Genomic DNA, 10,835 nt, shown 5'->3' on the forward strand with positions numbered 1-10,835 from the left:
CAAGTGCCGAATTACATGTTTCGCGTCAACCACGTCGGCCAGCAACAACCATGAATTACTGTGAGGATTGTTGTGAATGTTAACCCTCATAATTGCGTGTGACTATGTACTTAAAATCAGCAACCAATAAAAGATATAACCGTAATTAGACGTGTAAGGCGAAGGTAGGAACTGCCTCAGATTTGTGTGTTCGTAGAAAATACAATACAGTTTGTAAATCGCAACCTTTATGGTCTTTGGCTATTATTAAACTTTCAATCATCCCACTATTCAGTCTCAGAACAGCCGCACTCGGTTGAAATACCCCCGCAATCATAGCAGAAAAGCCGATAGCAATCCATCCATTAAGCACACGGTCATGTAATCATAATAACTGTTTGGTGGCTTCGATATATTACACAAAACCCAATAAAGGAATTTAAACGGGGGTGGTACAAATTGACGTCGAAGATAGAGCAAAGGTGCGGCAGCTTCAAGTAGTCAGTAACCTGCAAGGACTAAGGAATTGGTACCCTAGTAGGAAACGAAACTATAGGAGCAAATGACCAACGTAATAAAATAACAGAGATCAGGGTACACACCGAAAGGCATAAGCGTCCATTCTTCCCACGTAATATTCGATGGTGGAACAGCAGGAAACAGGCGAAAGTGATTCGACGAATCCTCTGGCAAGAACTTCCATGTCAATTGCGGAGCAGTCATGTAGATACCTATGTAGATATGTTATTCAAGCCATGGCAGATAATTTTCAGGTATATCCATCACTAAATACCTAAATAACAAAGTACAGTAGAACAAACGATACAATACTCTGAATTTTCCGTGCTTTCGAAAATCAGATTTACCGAATGAGGTGTCTCCCTCCTCATCATTATAAACCAATTAGTTCTACATTCACAGTTATATAAACATGTCTGGTCTATGTAAGTGCCTGTACAATACTTTCTAAAACCAACCCCTTCGATGATCTGCTCCGCAGCTCACCATCGTGGTGAGAAATAGATTGGGACAGCTGCAGATCGTGAGAGATGTCCCCACAATGAGTTTGTGGCAGATGGGTTTCTGCCATTGCAAATATACTGTGTAACGCTACTATCAATTTCTTTTCATACGATCTGCTTATTCGCATCTCCAGTTGTGATATAAATTTCACTCTTTTATGGAGCCTGTGGAGGAAGGATGAACAGAACAAAGCATTTATTTATCTCCCATTGGTACTTCCTAATCTATTTTCTACACTGCAGAAGTAAAGAAGATATAAAATGTAGACTGGCAATAGCAAGGAAAGCGTTTCTGAAGAAGAAGAATTTGTTAACATCGAGTATAGATTTAAATGTCAGGATGTCGTTTCTGAAAGTATTTGTATGGAGTGTAGCCATGTATGGAAGTGACACATGGACGATAAATAGTTTCGACAAGAAGAGAATAGAAGCTTTCGAAATGTGGTGCTACAGAGGAATGCTGAAGATTAGATGGTTGGATCATGTAACTAATGAGGAGATATTCAATAGGATTGGGGAGAAGCGGAGTTTGTGACACAACTTGACGAGAAGAAGGGACCGGTTGGTAGAACATGTTCTGAGGCATCAAGGGATCACAAATGTAGCATTGTAGGGCAGTGTGGAGGGTAAAAATCGTAGAAGGAGACCAAGAAGCAGATTCAGAAGGATGCAGGGTGCAGTAAGTACTGCGAGATGAAGAAACTTGCACAGGACAGAGTAGCTTGGAGAGCTGCATCAAACCACTCTCAGGACTGAAGTCCACAACAACAACAACCCTGCAGCCATTAGTTAATGAGTGAATGGATGAGTCAGTCTATCTTAAAAGTCCTGCGGGGACCAACGCTCAACTCCGACCTCCACGAGCTATCACGAAACTTACAGTAATTTGGTAGGCGTAAGACTATTGAAGAATACAGGGCGTATCAGCGATTTACATTGTATGGAACCATGCTACCCATCAGCTGGCAAGACATGTAACGATACTACTTATCCCCTCTTATTGGTGAAATGTGCCCACTAAAATATGGTTTTCACCTCTCTGTAAGTATGGAACAGTCTCTTCTTTGAGTTTACTGCAATAGTTTGGAGTTACTCACCGAGGGGTAATTTTATCATGTAGTAACTTCCAATCGTTTTCACTTTAGTGCTTAAATTCAGTAGATATTTGATATTTTTGGTTACTTTTACATTTAGACAATTTTCTAGTGTAGAAGTCTTGGTGAGATAGCCTTTGCCTGTGAGAAACTCATGTGTACTTAAAGGTCAATGAGCTCAAGTATATTTCTAAATTCAAATGTGTTCTTAGTCTGGAAACGCTTAAGATCTTTGCAAAAGGAATCCTTGTGGTTTTAATGTGCTCATTCCTGCACTGGTCTTCATCATTTCTTGGGGACCACGCCACGTGGCATAGTTATCGATAAAAGCTCATTTTGAGGTGTTTAAATAAATCTATATCGTCTTACGGGGGAACGTTCATGGAAAAATTCACACTATTTAAAAGATGCACTAAATCCACAACTTATAAGAGACGACAATGAAATTTTGTACCATGCTTTACAAGAAATTAACTCCATTTACTGCTAAGTGCCTTGGATTACAGGGATTTTTAACTTTCACTATGGAATATAAATGTTTTTTAAATATATGTACTATTTTCTCGGAAACTATTTAAGAGATTTTTTACAAAATTTTCTCTGTTTAATGTCTTTACACATAGTAAACATCTCTCATGAGGTTTTTGTGAATACATCGAATAGAAGAATATTAATAAGTGTTTAATTATATTTCTGTAACTATAGTATAAAATTAATGCAAAATTCCAAGTACTTTGTCCCTCGTCTCAGTTTACACTCTTAATTTCAAAATTTACGCTTGTGACAACATTTATTGGTTTTATAGAAATAAGTTCAAAAAATTTCATAATTAGAATTTGTCATAGATTCTGTGAAAAAAGTACGTAAACATAAAAAAACATAATTATCAGAAAATGCAAATAAAAGACCAACCTAATGTTTTTCGTTCATCACTTTTTCAGAAGGCTCCAGATTTGTACTCAGGGTCATCTTTCCCTTCAAGGCTTCTCTTCTGGTTGCTTGTTTTCTGCCTTCTTTCCTTTACTTTTCTTCAATTACAGAGAGGCCCTGTAAATCTGTTTTTCTCATGATACCTTGAGTGAAATTTTTTACCTTAAAGCCCATTCTCTCTAATACCTTCATCCTCCTTACGTTTGCCTCACGAGTTGGAATTCTGACAACTATAGCAGATGAAAATGATGTTTCAAGGCATAGTTTCCATATTAGTGAATTTAGAGACACGGAGATACGGAACGGAGTCACAGATGATCTATAAAACCAGAGAGTATATGTCACAAACTTGTAGATGTGTCCTGTGCTACTTTTCTCGAAAGTAATGCACGGAATCCCTGAGCTGCTTCTAAAAGTGGGCATGGCAAGAAGGTCATACCACACATTTAATTATTTTTCATGCATCTCAGATGCGATTTCATCCAGGAGCTCTACTATTAAATAATAAATAAATTGAAAATTGACATTCTTTGTCAGTTTCATGAATGTCCCCACTTCAGTAATTGCATTTAGTCATTTCGCGTTATTTCTTTCGGAAATATTTGCTCACTACTGCAAACAGTAGTCATAGACAGAATCTGCCATGTGTCTTGTAGTTAGCATCAAACTAACATTGGTTTACTCCATATGCATAAAATTACGAAACGAACACGTACCGACATGCGTAATGAATTTATTCTCGTTTGGCATTTCTAGAGTTAAATGTGGTTTTCACTGGTTCGGTATCTTGTCTGTGACATGGCTGTATTTGTCCTGCTTTCACTTCAGTTTGCCTGTAGTAAATGAGCACCTGCAAGTCTTTACTAGTTTCTCTCTCTGAATACACGTAATTTTCGTGAGCTTCATACAAGTGTTCCATTGCCACTGTCTGTACCACTCTCCTTATCTTCCGTATATACATAATGAGCTATGTCTGCAGTAGCATCCCCAGCTCACTGAAAGTGAATTATCAATTATTTTAGTAGAGCAAGTAATACATCATTTTCCTTGTTGTCCACACTTTATTGCCTGAAGCCGTTTACACTGGCTCTTTATTATAAAGATCGATGGCCACGGTATGTGATCAGAGAACGAATATATCCATTGACTCGTGATCATTGACCAGATATCTTTTGTTAATTATACACATAGATCCAACCGTAAACCGTTCCACGAACTAGCCTGTTACCTCGACGAAACGAGTGGTACTCAGACTGAAGACATTAATGATTGAGATGCTTGCAAAGCTCCTCCACACACCATCTCGCATTCTTGAGGAGGTGTGATAATGAAAGTTGCCATTGCACCAAAAATCGATGTTAATGATAGTGGCTGAAACAAACTGAGATAGATACAGATCATTTGCTTATCAACTTGACTCACACAAACTCATTCATGTGCAGACAGCCTGGTATGAATGTAGATTAATTGGCGACCTCCAATACTATCGTATCGCACCTTGGATAACTCACTCTTGTTAACACCACAGAATTAAGTCGATTAAACGATGCTCCACATTCCTTTATCACCCTGTCAGTATCAGCATGTGCATGAGACTTTTCTGAAATGCAGACAGATGGTAAGATTATTGGTTAAAAACAGTCTTGGTTGCAATTTTATTTTTTATTTTCTTTTTCAACGACACATTTCGCCTTATTTAGGCATCTTCGGGTTAAACAGATCACCTATTGAAACAGCAAATACCTTAATTTGGTATTTCTTAGAAGAATCCTTTTGTCAGGATTCTTCATATTTTTCTTCGTATATTCGGTATTTCTTAGAAGAATCCTTTAGTCAGGATTATAGGTTATCCAAGACTACACAACGCGATCGCGATTCTTAAATAGATGTATTTGTTCTCTGTTTTCTATGCAGACAACCTGAAGATGCCTAAATAAGGCGAAACGCGTCGTTGATAAAAAAAAAATTGCAACCAAGACTGTTTTTAACCTATACTGTTAAGCACTCGTTTGCTGTATGCCACATATGGATTGGAAGAATTTGTAGATGGTAAGATGTAAAATAATTATAATTTTTTTCAGAGGTCACAGAATTTTGTTTATGTTAATACTCAGCGTACGTTAATGGCATTGTTTCCCCACTGCAATCAGTGTATATATATTGTACCTGTTGAGGGAAATTGCTTTGTTTGTATGTGTCTGTGTGTGTGAACAAATTTTGGAGAGTTTGTTAGATTTTATTTCTGTATTTAGTGATATGACAGAATACTTTTACTTGAAGTTTCATGGAGATAAGCGCACTTGAGTAGTGGGAATTGTGTTTAGTAAATACGATGGATGGGCATCATTACTCACTTTAAATCAAAAATGTTCAATAGTAATAGATAATTTAAAAGATGATCTATTTGAAGGAAGGATTCAGAATGCCAAGATAGTGCGAACTAAGGCATCGAGGGAGACAGCTTTGATGAGGACTGTAGTTTCAGTCAGTGTGGTCGTTTCTCAGGACTATGGAGGCCAATTTAGTGGGTCACTCAATACAGTCGGAATGTACAAAAATGCAGAAGAAACACTGAGGGGAAATTTTTGCAATGGCGTCGCCAGTTGAAGTTGACACAGTAAAGACAAGGGCTGACGAGACATAACATGTGATATACTCACGCAGATTGTTCACAGGCTGAGGAAATATGAAGACATCTTTGAAAGAGATTCGGCGAAAGCGCAAAAAATTATATAGTCAGCACGTGAGATTTGATGAACTGGGGATGAGATTAGATTAAGTAGTTGCTGAAATAAGAGACACCACAAAGTCTGTAAAATAGAAAGTGGCTGAACTGAGATTAGAAACTGGCATAACAAATTAGTGGAAAGACGAAGTGCTAGAGAGAATTAGTGAAGTGCAAGATGGCCACCAGAAATTAACTGAACAACTCGAAAGTCAAGTAGCGACGGTTGAGTATGATTTGATGACTTTTTCTGATAGGGCAAACCTGGATAGTTGCCAGATTAAAGAAATTAGGGCTTGACTTGTTCTGAACAGCAGAAGTCAGTAGACCATATCCGAAAGGAGACAGCACACTCAGGGAAATTGTGTTTCAAAAATGGAAATCTGCGGTCAATAAAGTAATTGCAAAATTAGACGTACTTGCGAATGCTATCAATCAGGTTTCCTCGAGGATAAAGGTGACTCAGACTGTACACAAATGATTGCGGTTTCTGTTAGCGATGAGGTCCAATCACTGCCACACTTCAAGCAGATGCAACATGAAATCAGTAGCTAAAATCTCGAAATAGTACCTCATTTGCAGAAAGCAAACGTAAGTGTGAAGAAAAGGGCCCAAAAATTGAAGCTATTGACGAAAGTAATTAGCAATGACTGGCGGAATCGTAAGATTTACACCACCTCGAAGAATTTCTTTTGACCAAAACTTGGCCACTTCCAGTGCATTTTCTGTTTCTTGTTAAAGGTCATCTTCTGTACAAAACACAGGGGACAATAGACACCGAAGCATGTGCCGAAATGTCTGTTCTTATCTACAATCACACTGAATATCGTTTGGATCAGTGTATCCCCATCTTGCCAAGTTAACTTTTGATCTTCCAACTCCGGATCTCAGTCTATTCAGGGACTTTCAAGTTGTCCATTTCCCGTCATGGCCTTCAACAACTCTTTTGCAACCAGGGGGAGGTAGGTCGTAGTCCTCCATAGCTGTAGAGCATCCAAAGTAGAATAAAGCTAAGTGTACGGTGATTTGGATCACCGGCATTCCATCACATACTTTGAAGAAATAGTAAAACACAACCAGTCCTTAGGCGCACCACATGATCTGCCAGAACTGATAAGAATTTGCCTGACAAAGTTGTCTAATCGGTTTTGGCAGGACCTCGTGGGATCAAATTACATACAGAATGTAAATTAATTTCAAAGCTTTTTTGAAATAATTAGGTTATGAGCAAACCCAAGACCATACAAGATGATTGGGAGATGATTCTTGCCAAAACATAGAGGATCATGAGTAAAGGAATTGATGGCCAAATTACTCATACAACAAGAACTTTATCTCGGAACTCTTCCATTTGGTCCGTGTTTGCATAGAAATATATCATGATGGGAACTGTGAGTCCACCATGATGCAAAAAACTTTGTTATTTGTTTATTTATTTATTCCCCCAAACCAATTTCGGCGACAAATACCACCATCATCAGTGGGTTCTTTAAATCTAAAACAGAACAAGAAAATAGCATGGTTATACAAACACAGCTATACATTATTACATTTTTACTGTTTGTTTCTTGAAATATAGTTTTCTATGGAACTTTCATACTACCTTACTTATTGTATGTTATGGCATGTTTTTAAGAATTATTTTCAGGGTTTGCGGCATATTTTCTGTGCTTTTTCTGTTGCCTTTTTTTCTTAGATTACATCATATTATCTGCAACTGTGTGAGCGGCTGTTAGTGTTCATTTACTATATAATAAATAGGAAGTATGAAAGTATACACAGAAAACTATATTTCAAAAAGCAAACAGTAAAAATGTAGTAATGTGTTTCTGTATTTGTGTAATTATGCTATTCTCTGCATGTTTTAGATTTTAAGAACTCGCTGATGATGGTGATATTTGTCACTGAAAGTAGTTTGGGTGAATAAACAAGTAAACAAATAACAAAGTGTTTTGCATCAAGGCGGACTCACAATTCCCATATTGACGTTACTCATAAACTGTAATAACTGGAGATGAAACAGGGATCTTAGACATTATGGGGACTGTGTCACAACTAAAATGACTGACAACATTTTAATGATAACGCACAAACGGTGAAAAAAGGTCTCCTCCACACATCATGGAAATCTGATCAGCTAACCCCTACTTTAAAGAGTCAAATGGGGGAAAAGTTAGGAACAAAAGGGGCTGACTTTTGGAGAATGTAGTAAATCGTGAAAGTGAGAGTGAGGAGAAAAAACAATAGCTGGAGATGTTTTGTGTAGGTTTCGACGATATTAAGAAAATAATAACAGAAGAGAGCGAGGCAGAAAAGGGCATTAAGTGGCCAATAGGAAATGTAAATATAAGTATTATTATTATGCAGTGTATTCTAGACTCTGGTAGTACACTGTCACCCACCAAAGGAGATGTGTCACCAGAACATGGCAGATCCTAGCACTACAAATGACCAAGGTCCCTGGCACAGTACGTGGAAATAAGGTATAAATAAAGCAGCAAATGCAATTAGATTTCAATGTCAATCGCATTCCCTCAATGCAAATTTACTAATAACACCAGTGTTAACTGTTGAAATGATCCATGGCCTAGATCCTTTGAGTTCTTATCAGTCTGACCGATTTCAGAGAAAGTTGTGCCATGCTGGATATAGAATGGCATGTAGTTACACTAACTGTTGATCACTGCATAAACAAACATAATTCTATGAGTGAGTTGCCTGGTACAAGAGCAGATTCCTATGTTTAGGTGAGAAGTCATCTATACACTACAACAGGTTTGTGCAGCAAAAAGGACACAGAAAAGGAGATAACTGAAACGATTAACAAACAAGTACGTCATACAGAAACATGGAATGAGTGGGAAGAATTAGATGAGGTATTAAAAGCAAATAGAAGCAGATTTTTTTATTTTCATGGGGACAATTACAAAATATGGGGTATCAATTTTGGGCCAAGGAGCACCAAAAGTTCTTTGTACAGCCCTATCCCATACTGATTATATATAAAGATAAAACCAAGGCTGAGATTCAGTTAGTGTTAAAATATGGCGTTTTTGAATTGCCGGTAAGCTCATATAAGAGTCGATTGCTTTGTGTGCTGAAAACTCTCCAGACAGACTAAAACCATCATTTAAATGTAAATGCACTGAACAGGGACCTTAGACAAGTTTCGCCAAAGATTTCATAGAGCTAAGGCGCTGACGTTGGTCAACTTGAAGGCACATTACCGGAAAGTAGAATTACACTTCTCAAGCCAAGGGTACACAGCCTTTGTGATTTATTGGAAATATTGTCAGTTTAGGAATTTTTCTTTTGGTTTGAACTTACATTTGTCATTGTTCATTTGACGACTAACCCACTGTTGACAATTTTTCCTTCACTTTCCATTTGTATCTGCGCTGCCTGACTGATGTAGAGACTGGGAGAAAAAATATAATATAAAAGACTGAAATTACTTTGAAATAAATACTATAATTTAGTCGATCCTCAAATGTCACTGCCTTTTTATATTTTCTTTTATATATTTTTTTGTGCCAGACAACAAAGTGCTCAATATGGGGTCTTACATAGGACTTTAGCATCGATTTCTTGCCGTTTTCTTGCAAATTCCAATTTTCCTTTGTTTCCCCAACGTCATTTGTTTAATCACGCGTCTGGTTCCAGAAGCCTTGTGTTTAACTGAAACATGTGGGTATGATGAACGTCTTGCCATTTTTGGCTAAGAAGTAATGGATAACCGGAAAAGATGTACCCATTCTACCACCCTTCTGCATTGGAGCAGTGGAATATTTTCATTTGTGAGGCAACTGGTGATGTGCTGCATACATTGCGTTGGTGAACAATAGAAGGTACCATTTCTTACCCTGAATTCTCACATGATACTTCTCCAAATTTCAGTTCGGCATGTCAACGCTAACTACATACTATTCTTCTGGACTGTGGAAATTGTACCGATTGATTCTCAGCTTATCTCCATCCCTTGACTTACTGCATACACTGTCTCGTTCTTTGACAGTCTTTCCACATTACTGACATTATCTCCGTGATCTTGTGAAATATGTAGCTATATATTCCTCTTTCCTTGAACCATGGACCTTGCCGTTGGTGGGGATGTTTGCGTGCCTCAATGATACAGATAGCCATAACGTAGGTGCAGCCACAACGGACGGGTATCTGTTGAGAGGCCAGACAAACGTGTGGTTCCTGAAGAGGGGCAGCAGCCTTTTCAGTAATTGCAGGGGCAACACTCTGGATGATTGACTGACCTGGCTTTGTAACACTAACCAAAACGGCCTTGCTGTGCTGGTACTGCGAAAGGCTGAAAGCAACGGGAAACTAAAGCCGTAAATTTTCCCGAGGGCATGAATCTTTACTGTGTGATTAAATGATGATGCAATCCTCTTCGGTAAAATATTCCGGAGGTAAAATAGTCCCCCATTCGGATCTCCGAGCGGGGACTACTCAAGAGGACGTGGTTATCAGGAGAAAGAAAACTGGCGTTTTACGGATCAGAGCGTGGAATGTCAGATCCCTTAATGGGGCAGGTAGGTTAGAAAATTTTAAAACGGAAATGGATGGGTTAAAGTTAGATATAGTGGGAATTAGTGAAGTTCGGTGGCAGGAGGAACAAGACTTTTGCTCAGGCGAATACGGGGTTATGAATACAAAATCAAATAGGGGTAATGAAGGAGTAGGTTTAATAATGAATAAAAAAATGGGAGTGCGGGTAAGCTACTACAAACAGCATAGTGAACGCATTATTGTGGCCAAGATAAACACGAAGCCCACGCCTACTACATTAGTGCAAGTTTATATGCCAACTAGCTCTGCAGATGACGAAGGAATTGAAGAAATGTATGATGAAATAAAAGAAATTATTCGATTGGTGAAGGGAGACGAAAATTTAATAGTGATGAGTGACTGGAATTCGGTAGTAAGAAAAGGGAGAGAAAGAGACGTAGTAGGTGAATATGGATTTGGGTTAAGAAATGAAAGAGGAAGCCACCAGGTAGAATTTTGCACAGAGCACAACTTAGTCATAGCTAACACTTGGTTTAAGAACCATGAAAAGAGGTTGTATACATG

The sequence above is a fragment of the Schistocerca gregaria genome, chromosome 6 (genome assembly GCF_023897955.1).
Source record: "Schistocerca gregaria isolate iqSchGreg1 chromosome 6, iqSchGreg1.2, whole genome shotgun sequence".
In the NCBI taxonomy this organism is placed as follows: domain Eukaryota; kingdom Metazoa; phylum Arthropoda; class Insecta; order Orthoptera; family Acrididae; genus Schistocerca; species Schistocerca gregaria.